Here is a 10,696-nt window from a genome sequence, read left to right on the forward strand (position 1 = left end):
TGGCTAGCTAGGTCACATTGATGGCTGCGCAGAGCTCCAACCTGGCTGTAGAGTGTTGCTTAAAGCAGCTCTGTGTTAAAATAAGAGATAATAATTGTATTTTAATGGTTTTTATAGTGTCCTGTTTTTCTTTTATACCTAGTATTAATAATTTATAAAATCAGGTTTAATTATGTTGTTATTGATAGCTGCCTTTGACCTTGATAGTGACTTCATAACCTTAGTATGTAATCTTTGATTTGTGAAGAACAATACAGTTTGTTAAATGAGAGTATCAAACATGTAGTTGGATCATATAAAAGAGCAAAGGGCAGATAAGTGTAATAATGTTGTTTTCTCTAACACTGACTGGTGTCCTATTTTCACCTGGAAAGGGCCACACCGATAGAGTGGAATGGCGGTCTAAAGAGATGAAGGCGTGCAGGAGGCAACTCCGCCATGAATGGTGCTAAGGGTTTAGCTCCAAGCTGGGTATAGAGTGTTGCCTTCAGGGTTCGACCCTTGACCTGGCTATTGGAAAGTCAAATTCATGGGGTCAGTGCGGTCTTCAGTGCGCATGTAGGCTACCGAGCCATAGGTCCGCTAAGAGGCATCGCAGAAGATGTGCACATCATGTGTTGCATTAAGCTGGTGCATGTGAGCAGGAATGTAACAGTGGGGCAGGCTTATCAGTGGCAGGGTGGAGAGTTTGGTTTCCCAGGTGTTCAGAGCTGTCAGGAGCTCCTCAGGAAGGAGCAGGTTATCCCATTATCTTGGCTTTCACACAGGCGTAGAAGAGTACTTTGGCTCTTGTGGTGAAGTGAAGGAGACCCACAGGGTCACAGTGACTAGCCAGCACCCGATAAACATTGCTGATATAATGCTCCACAGGCAGTTCTACTGAGCATCTGATACTGTGGTGGAGGAGAGTGCTCGCTCCCATCATGTTTGCAGGGATGTGTGCATGCACGTCCCACCAACAGAGAAGTCTGCATCACCAATCGTAAACTTTATTACACTCAGGAAATAGGTGGGGCGTTTCTATGCTTCTGAAGAAAACTCTGAGACCTGCTCATATTATAGACTGATTTAATTCTTAGTTTGAGTATATTTAATCATATTTTAGTAAGAGGCTTTTAAAACATTTTAATTATCTGTGAATACAAATTCAACTCTTCCCCCATGATTAGGTCACCATAATGTACATTTTCAAGTCTGTCAAAGACGGAGATAATGTCTGTTAAAGAGGTGCTTTTGAAGACACTGGAAATTGTATCCCTTCTAGCCTCAACCGATTAAAGCACCGGGCAGAGCAGCAGCTCGACCGCGGTGCTGTAAGATGACGTAGGTCTGTGGTATAAAATCTGCGTAAGGAGGTTGGTTGAGGGGGTGGATGGGTCGTTGAAAGCCCCTTTGCGTCTGACTGAGACACTAAAGGACACTTTTTGCATTGTCACAAATGACAACGGAACCTGACCAAGCGTCATTTTTTGACACGCTGGGAGTGGGAGCTGGGATGTGTTCAAAAATAATGAAGCTAATACCAGGCCAACTGTCAATTCAGGTTTAAGTGACTGACAGTCAGGATGAAGGGTTTCATGCTGAATATATTTTGAGAAATCAGTGATAAGATAATCGGGTTTATGATATTATGAAGGTCAATGTTCAAATACTGCTGTCACGTCCTGAGAACAATCACTCTGTTCATAGATGACCTGAAAGTAGAAATCTAAGAGAGAGGCTCCAGAGGAAAGGAGGATTGGTTCAAGGTAGGTTCACGCAGATCAGTCTTCAGAAAGTTAAACATGTTTATAATTTACGATATAAATTTATGATACCAATTAAAAGAAATGAGAGGCTTCGTTCAGAGATTTTACAGTATGGAATGTAACAGATTTTCAAACCTTTTTTTTCAACCTGGACCCTATTTTCCTATGTTTTTGTGTCTAAATGACTGATGGGAACAACAATCTTTGAAATTTGACGGTATAAGCTGCAATATAAGTTATTAGACAAATGTTCAGCGTCAGCGTCCACTAAAAGTTGTGTTGTTGCCGCTGACAGACTCAGATTATTATTCTAAGTGTCTGACAACATTATGAAAGGATCCCTACAGAGATAGACCTTTTAGTTAAAGAGGAAGATCCTTTTAGGTTAACATGAAACAGCCCTGAAATCACCATCACCAAACCCACCAGACTCCATGTAAATAATCAGGACTTTTATCATCGTAAAACACACTTCATTCAAAGTGGACAGAAACTAAATAAAACTATTAAAAGCCGTCTTGGTTCATCTTTCCACTGTTCCAACAATCACCACTCTGGTTTGGTTGAAATAAACCCTTAATTCACCCATTTACATGTGGAGATATGCTGGCTCTATACATGCTAAAAGTCCTGATTATTTACATGGAGTCTGGTGGGTTAACCTTTTCTCAGCTAAACATAACTGGAGGAGGAGGGGGAACTCTCCTCCCTCCTTTACCTCCTGTTTTGAGGATTTGAAGTCAAACTATTTCTCTGAAATCATGTGACCACAGAGTGCCCGCCCTCTCTGCAGATATATGAACCGCTCTCTGCCTCCTCAGCATCACAGACCAACAACACAGGTAAGAACTCTTTGAAACTGGAAATACTTTAAAATGATAAGAACAGGAGAAGACACCAGATGTGAATGCATGAGGAAAATGTTGCCTATCATGTGCAGCAACATATATTGATTCAATAATTCTACTAATAGCATTTTATTTACATGTGTTATTGATTTGTTCTGTCAAAATAAGACATAAATGATGTTTAAACTATAAAGTAACTATACAATTCTGATTCTAAGTTGTGGTTACTTAATCTGCAAAAACAAGTTGTTTTAGTTTTTGGTAAGTGGAAGTTATGTTACGAGTTAGATAACTATTCTCTTATTTTTCTAATTATATTGCAGCTATATTTGTATATGTATTTGAACAGTGACCTTCATAATGTCTTCAAAACCTGAGTATTTATTTACTGCTTTGTGAAGAACTCTACGGTTGTTTGTTAAATGAGAGTATCAGACGTGTAGTTGGATCATATAAAGGAGCAAAGGGCAGATATGTGTCATAAAGTCGTTATCTCTAACACTGACTACGTTTACATGCACCCCTTATTCCGAAAAAGACAATATTCCTCTGAGCTGTTTTCATGGCTAATGAAAGTGAATATTCCACTAATATTCCTGTTTACATGCAACCGCACAAAAATAGGATTTTTTCAAAAATTCCCAGCGGTGGCGGACTTGTTGGTTAGCATGATGACGATGTCCACGATGAGTTAATCTGTTGACTTCTGCCATTTCTGCCACGGTAGCATACTTAGTAGATAGTATGTAAAACCTGATGGACCTAGACCAGAAGTGGTCAGTCAGGATCTGGCTCTTCCTCCAGTGCCTCCTCAAGAGCTCCAACTGTGGGTAGGACCTGAGAGGTAGGGAGTTACTGGGCCGCCCCATGAGAAGGTGATTCAGTGTTATAGGATTGAGTTCAGCAATGTCGGAGGACACAATTCAGGATGCTTTTAATCTCTATTAAGACCGTTTGAAGGACCTCCTCTGTGACTGTCTGAGACCCAATGGTGGCTGTGGATCTGTGCATGCATGCACGTCCCACCAACAGAGAAGTCTGCATCACCAATTGTAAACTTTATTACACTCCAATAATAGGCGGGGCGTTTCTATGCTTCCACTGAAGAAAACTCTGAGACCTGCTCATATTATAGACTGATTTAATTCTTTGTTGGAGGATTTTTAATCATAATTTAGTAAGAAGCTTTTAAAACATTTTAATTATCCGTGAATACAAATGCAACTCTTCCCCCATGATAAGGTCACCATAATGTACATTTTCAAGTCTTTCTGTTTTGCAGTGAAAACTTGAAGAAACAGTGAAGACGGAGATAATGTCTGATAAAGAGGTGCTTTTGAAGACAATGGAAGATTTGGGAGAAGGAGAATTCAAGAAGTTCAAGTGGTTCCTGCAGCAGCCTGAAATCTTGGGAACATCCCAGGTCATCCCAAAGAACCAACTAGAGTACGCAGACAGGCTGGACACAGTCGATAAGATCATACAGACCTTCAGCCATCAGTCTGTAGAAGTGGTGAAGGAGGTTTTAAAGAAGATTAATAGGAATGATCTGGTGGAGAAATTATCAAGCATCAGCCCAGGAAAACAAGGTAAGATGTAGGAGGACTAACACATCAAACTAAAGGCCATTTTCTAGTTGTGCGTAAAATCTACAGCGTACCCCCGCAGACCTCTCTGCGTCTATGCCGGACCCTATGCCGTAGCCTGACGCGCGCCTCTCGAAAAATGTGACTACACGTCGCAACGACACATTCTGATCAGTGGCGTAAGGCAGTAACGATATTATGGCAGGCGCTACTGTATATCGTATTGTTTTGTCACATGATCAAATAGAGACTTGACATTGGACAACATTAAAATACATACTACCTAGCAAAAGGGCTGGGTACCGCATTAAACTTTTTAGGATCCAACTGAATTGCGTCCTTAGTATTGAGTTTCGAAAAATACCTCGTCATTCAATACCAAAATTGAATCCCTAAGGGGTGAATCTCATCAGCATCATTGAGCCAATAAGCATGCAGCATGCTTATACCAAGATCTAATGATATCTGTGATTGGCTATCGTCTATCGTTACATGTCATAGAGACACGCAAGAAAAACTCGGGGGACGGGGATCAAGTAGTAGGAGCTCAATAATAAATCAAACATTTTTAACATACCCCGATTACCTTAATCTGATCATTTACGTCAACTTGTAGCGATCGGCGCCTTTAATTACACACGCCCTGCGCCACAAAAGCACTGCCAGACTGCCTGGTTGCTGGCACTTTGAAACCAACATGGCGCGGCCACTTACCACAGAGTGTGCAAGTGTTGCTTGCAGCACTTGGATCGGGGGGCAGCCGCTATGTTGCCAGGTGAAATCAGTCATCCGTGGGTCTTGAACTGCATCGGTGCTGAGAGGAGATGAACTCCTGGGCAGCCTCAGGGGAAGTGAGCCGTTTCAGTCCATCTTTGGTCCTAATAAACAATTTAGCCAGGTAACGCAGCATAAGTCTGAGGCCCAGGTTGTAGAGCTGTTTAAAAACATCTCGGTATGTGGAACGTTGCTCGAGTACCTCGAGAGAGTAGTCCTCAAAGATGTGGAATTTGTTCGCCAAGAACCTCAGCTAGGAGTTGAGAAAAAAAAGCTGTCAGTTGCACCCCTTCGATGTTCTCAGGGAGGCTGACTATTCTTATGTTATTTCGTCGGTGTCTGTTTTCAAGACCGATGAGTTTAGCATGTAGCTTAGCATTCACCTCAGACACCGCAGCTAGCTTAGCCTCCAGACTTTTCATGTCCCGGCTCGTGGGGTTGGCAAATGTTTCCAATGACGAAAGACGCTGTTGGTGATCCAATATCTAATCTTGCCTCAAGTTTGGAAAACGCCACATTGAATTTGGCTTGGAAGAAGGACTTGAACTCAGTCAGAAGCGAGGCCTTGTGTTCTGCTAGCATAGCCGATAGCGTGGTGGTGGTCAGTAATGACTCACCCTTCTTTGCCGTCTTTTTTCGACTTGCTGGACATCCATCGCGGCGGGGTGCTGCCGAATATAGTTGAATATAAGTGGTTAGTTGTAGCGCTTTGGCTGGACTGTAAAGAAGGTTAAATGTGAAAAGGGTGGGAGCGAAGGGCAAACGTGGCCGCTTCACCATGCCGCTACACCGGAAGTCCCCTGGTATCACATTTTTTAACAATACCTAGCCCTACCCAGCAATCATCGCTTTTCGAGTGCATGTATAGCAAATTACACTGTTTTTAAATTAACATGAGTTTTCTTTGAACACAGACGTGTTTCTGAGGAGGCAATCTGAGGCCTGTTCTCTGACCAACACATTGTTCGAGGCCCCGTTCTCTCTAGATACCCCTACTCCACCCCAGACCACCAGCCCCAGTGCAACCACACTGCCTGCACCGTCTAAACCTACCGCCCTGCCTCCGAGCCCTCCGGTGGACAAAGTGTGTGTTTTCAGGTCTGTATAACTGAGTTATGTTTGTTTGCTGAAAACTCAGAGTGGGGGATCCAACTGACTGAGAAATATACTAAATCATACCAGAAATATCAGGAGGAGAAGAGAAACAGGCTCTTTTCTGACAGCTGCTGTCCTCACATTTCTTTCACAACACACACCATTCTTGCACAGAATGACCAGCAGGGTGTCATGATATATGTCACAGTATTAAACATTAAGCGATAGGAGTTAGGGTTTTTGAGCTAGAAGCAGGACTATCTAAGGTGCGCCAGAGCCTCGTCTCTGTGAAAACAGCTGTTGGTGTTTAGACCTGAAGTCAGGTAGGAGTCAGTCAGCTGGTCAGTTAGTCCATCATGACATCATGTTAGCTTACAAATAACACCTCTTTTCCTTTCTTCATCTTCTCTCCTCCTTTCTTTCTCTCCTCTTTTTTTGTTTTGTAATTCAAAAACTGTGGGTCCAAACGGCAAAAATATTATCATCACAAGAGAGATAAAAGTCTGGCGAACGCATTGATGTGGTTTTTATGTTTGTGGTGTCAAATATATGTGACCCAGAGCAGGTAACAGACAGGAAACCGTCTGCGTCCTTCCAGATATTTTTGTTGTTGTTTCTGTTGGTAGTTGGTATGAACATAGCCAAAAGTTTAAGTCCGGTGGATTCCATAGTTACATGTCTGCGACCGGCACAAGATTTCCTACATTTTGACCTACAATTATCTATGAAGAGTGAAAACTGTAGGGGAGAGAGCAATTTATTTGGAAATATTTCAGAGGATCATACTGCAGCTCCCCCCTCTGTCTTCCCCTCTGGCTCTCAACATTCTGGCCCCATACACACACATTGGAAAATCTGAAACGGTCTGAAAACTGGACGATACGTAAACTGTGATTTGGTAGAAACCATGCTTGATATCAGAACGCCCATTCAGCCCAATAAATGCCAAAGTCTTGTCTTTGGTTTAAACTTTTAATTATTTTTCTACATTAAAGTATGGCGATACAGTATGGCCCCAAAGAGGGGTTGTTTTGAGCTATGTTAAGCAATTTCCCGAAGATTTCCCAATAAAGTCTATGAGAAATTTTGCAGCGTTTTTTTGCCGATTTCACTTTTGTTTTTGCCCCCATTTTTCATGAGCTGAACTCAAAGATCTAAGACTTTTTCTATGTACACAAAAGACCTATTTCTCTCACATATTGTTCACAAATCTGTCTAAATCTGTGTTAGTGAGCACTTCTTCTTTGCCAAGATAGTCCATCCACCTCACAGGTCATATCATATCACATATCATGATGCTGATTAGACAGCGTGATTATTGCACAGGTGTGCCTTAGGCTGGACACAATAAAATGCCACTTTAAAATTTGCAGTTTTATCACACAGCACAATGCCACAAATGTCTTAAGTTTTGAGGGAGCGTGCAATTGGCATGGTGGCCCATAGTGGCAGTGGGTTATGGTATGGGCAGGCGTATGTTATGGACAACGAACACAGGTGCATTTTATTGATGGCATTTTGAATGCACAGAGATACCGTGACAAGATCCTGAGGCCCATTGTTTTGCCATTCATCCACAACCATCACTTCATGTTGCAGCATGAGACATGCACGGCCTCATGTTGCAAGGATCTGTACACAACTCCTGGAAGCTGAAAACATCCCAGTTCTTGCATGGCCAACATACTCACCATGGTTTTCAGACCGCCACCCCCCCTCCCGGATCCCCCCAATACAGTAAAACTGCACATTTTAGAGTGGCCTTTTATTGTGGCCAACCTAAGGCACACCTGTGCAATAATCATGCTGTCTAATCAGCATCTTGATATGCCACACCTCTGAGGTGGATGGATTATCTCGGCAAAGGAGAAGTGCTCACTAACACAGATTTAGACAGATTTGTGAACAATATTTGAGAGGACTAGGCCTTTGTGTACATAGAAAAAGTCTTAGATCTCTGAGTTCAGCTCATGAAAAATGGGGGCAAAAACAAAAGTGAGTTTATAATTTTTTTTCAGTGTATATATACCTCATAGTGTGGCTAAAAGGCTTTTATTAAAAGACCCTGGTCAGTAGAGTGATGCTATTTATGTCTTTTACTTTTCTACAGGAACACCTCATCCAAGTTTGACAACATCCCCTACAAAGGTCTTATCCAATCAGGATCTCCCACTATCTACCAACTGATACCAATTAAAGAGAACATTGGAACTCTGACAAGAATGACTCTTGGTGAAAAAGATCCAAACAAGAAAAACAAAACCATCTTACTTGTTGGTGAAACAGGAACAGGAAAATCTACTCTGATCAACGCTCTGGTCAACTACGCCATGGGAGTGGAGTGGGAGGATGATGTCTGGTTTCAGATCGTAGAAGACCAGAAGAGAAGTCAATCAGAAAGTCAGACATCAGATATGATCGTGTACCAGATCTTTGGTTTTGAAGATAAAACTCTGCCCTACTCTCTGACCATCATTGATACTCCTGGATACGGAGACACCAGAGGGATTGAACATGATGCCATCATTAGTCAAAGATTATTAGACTTGTTTCACTCAGTCGATGGAGTTCATGAGATTAATGCAGTGGGTCTGGTGATGAAAGCGAGTGAGAATCGACTGACTGACCGACTGAGGTACATCTTTAATTCAGTGATCTCTCTGTTTGGAAAAGACCTGGAGAAGAACATTGTCGCTCTCATCACACACTCAGATGGTGTGACACCTGAAAATGTTCTGAAAGCTCTCGAGGATGCAAACATTAAATGTGCCAAAGATGAAGATGATGAGCCTGTTCATTTCATGTTCAACAACCGCCAGAAAACACAGAAAACAAAGAAAAATAAGGATGCTCTAAAAGGTGCATGGGAAATGACAATGAACCATATGGGTAAATTTGCAGATTTCCTGACTGAAAAATCCCCTCAGAACCTGATAACTGTTGAAGTGATGCATTCACAAACCAGACTGACAGCCTGCATCAACAACCTGCAGGAGAGAATCAAGTTGATTGATCTAAAACAGACAGAAATCCAACAGACTCAGGCTGTTCTGAAGAACAATGAGAACTTCACTGTAGAAGTTGATGAGCCCTACAGAGTTAAAGAAAAAGTCGGCAGAGAGTGGAGGTGGTGGGCATTTGGGTTAAATCATGGAGGAGCTGTCTGCTGTACTGTCTGTAAGGAGAACTGTCACTATCCATGCAAACTGGCCTTGATTCCAGAACACTGTGTGATCATGAAAGATGACCGCTGCACTGTATGTACCAGGAAGTGTCCTGCATCAGTTCACGTGAAGGAAGAACAATGCACTGACTGTGAGGGTGAGTGTTCAGATGAATCAAGTCATGTCAAAACCCCCTGGATCTATGTGACCAAGACACGGAAAGTTGAGAAGACCAAGCAAGATTTAAAATACGAAAAGAACAAAGCAGAAAGTGCAGACAAGTCAAGCCTTTTGAAACCTCTTAAGAAAAACATGGCAGAACTTCAGAAAGAAAAAGATCAGTGGTTGGAAGAGTCCTTCCAGCATGTTGTCCAACTTGAGCAGATCGCCCTGAATGTTAATTCACTGTCCACTCACGGCCAGTTGGACTTCCTGATTGAGAAGATGAAGGAGAAAGGAGACATGGAGAAGGTCCACAGACTGGAAAAGATGAAAAGTAAAATGGATAAAGATAAAGGAATCAAGGCAACAATGCACTACAAGTTAAGGTCAACTGCACTTCAAGTTTGCAGCAGCAGTTAAAGAAGTAGTGATGAAGTAGATGAACAGAATCACTGAGAGCAGACAGCTGTGTAGAAAACAAGTTCCACACTGATGATCAAATGTGTTTCATTATAGTTCTATAATTAATCTATTAAATGTGATGAAATTGAAAATGTATAAAATGTGTAATTCCTGGAAACAGTGCTCTCTGTGGTACAATGACTGTTTCTGTTTGTTCTTGTGTATCGGCCGATACCGAGTACCGATCCGATACTAATGTGTCATATATTTTATTATGTTTTAAGAACTGTATACTATCCCTGTATGGATGTGATATGATTTCTATCTTTGTTGTCAGTCTGGCTCAGGTTAAACTCTTTGTGAAACATGAATGCCACAGAACGTTCTTTTATTATCCAGTTTGACAGTCAGTTATAATGGAAAAAGAACATAAATAAACTACTTTAACGTATTTTTTCTTTAGGGCTTTATTACTCCATAACTTTTATTACTCCATTTATACTCTATAAACTCCAGTACTTCCCGATACCGATACCAGCGTTTTAGGCAGTATCGGAACATCTCTAGTTTTAAATGCAGTGAGGACCCCCCCCTGCTGCTTAATGTTAAAGGGATATTTCACCATTGGAAAGATGAATATATCTTTAAATTGGGTCACTTATGTAGTAGAAATGTGAAAATTATTTAGAAATTGGTGGCTTCTAGGCCGAGAAATGCCAGAAAATGTGTTTTTGGCTCATGTGGATGAAAGACACCAAATCCCAGAATGCACTTGCTTCGCTGCTTTAGTGTCTACTCCCAAGCCACGCCTACTGTTTACAGACAGACAGTGAGACGGTCAACTCAACTTAAATGTGTTTTATTGTCATTTCAACCATATACATGAAACAACGTTTCACCGTGGCTCAAGTGGTGTT

The sequence above is a fragment of the Sander vitreus genome, chromosome 16 (genome assembly GCF_031162955.1).
Source record: "Sander vitreus isolate 19-12246 chromosome 16, sanVit1, whole genome shotgun sequence".
In the NCBI taxonomy this organism is placed as follows: domain Eukaryota; kingdom Metazoa; phylum Chordata; class Actinopteri; order Perciformes; family Percidae; genus Sander; species Sander vitreus.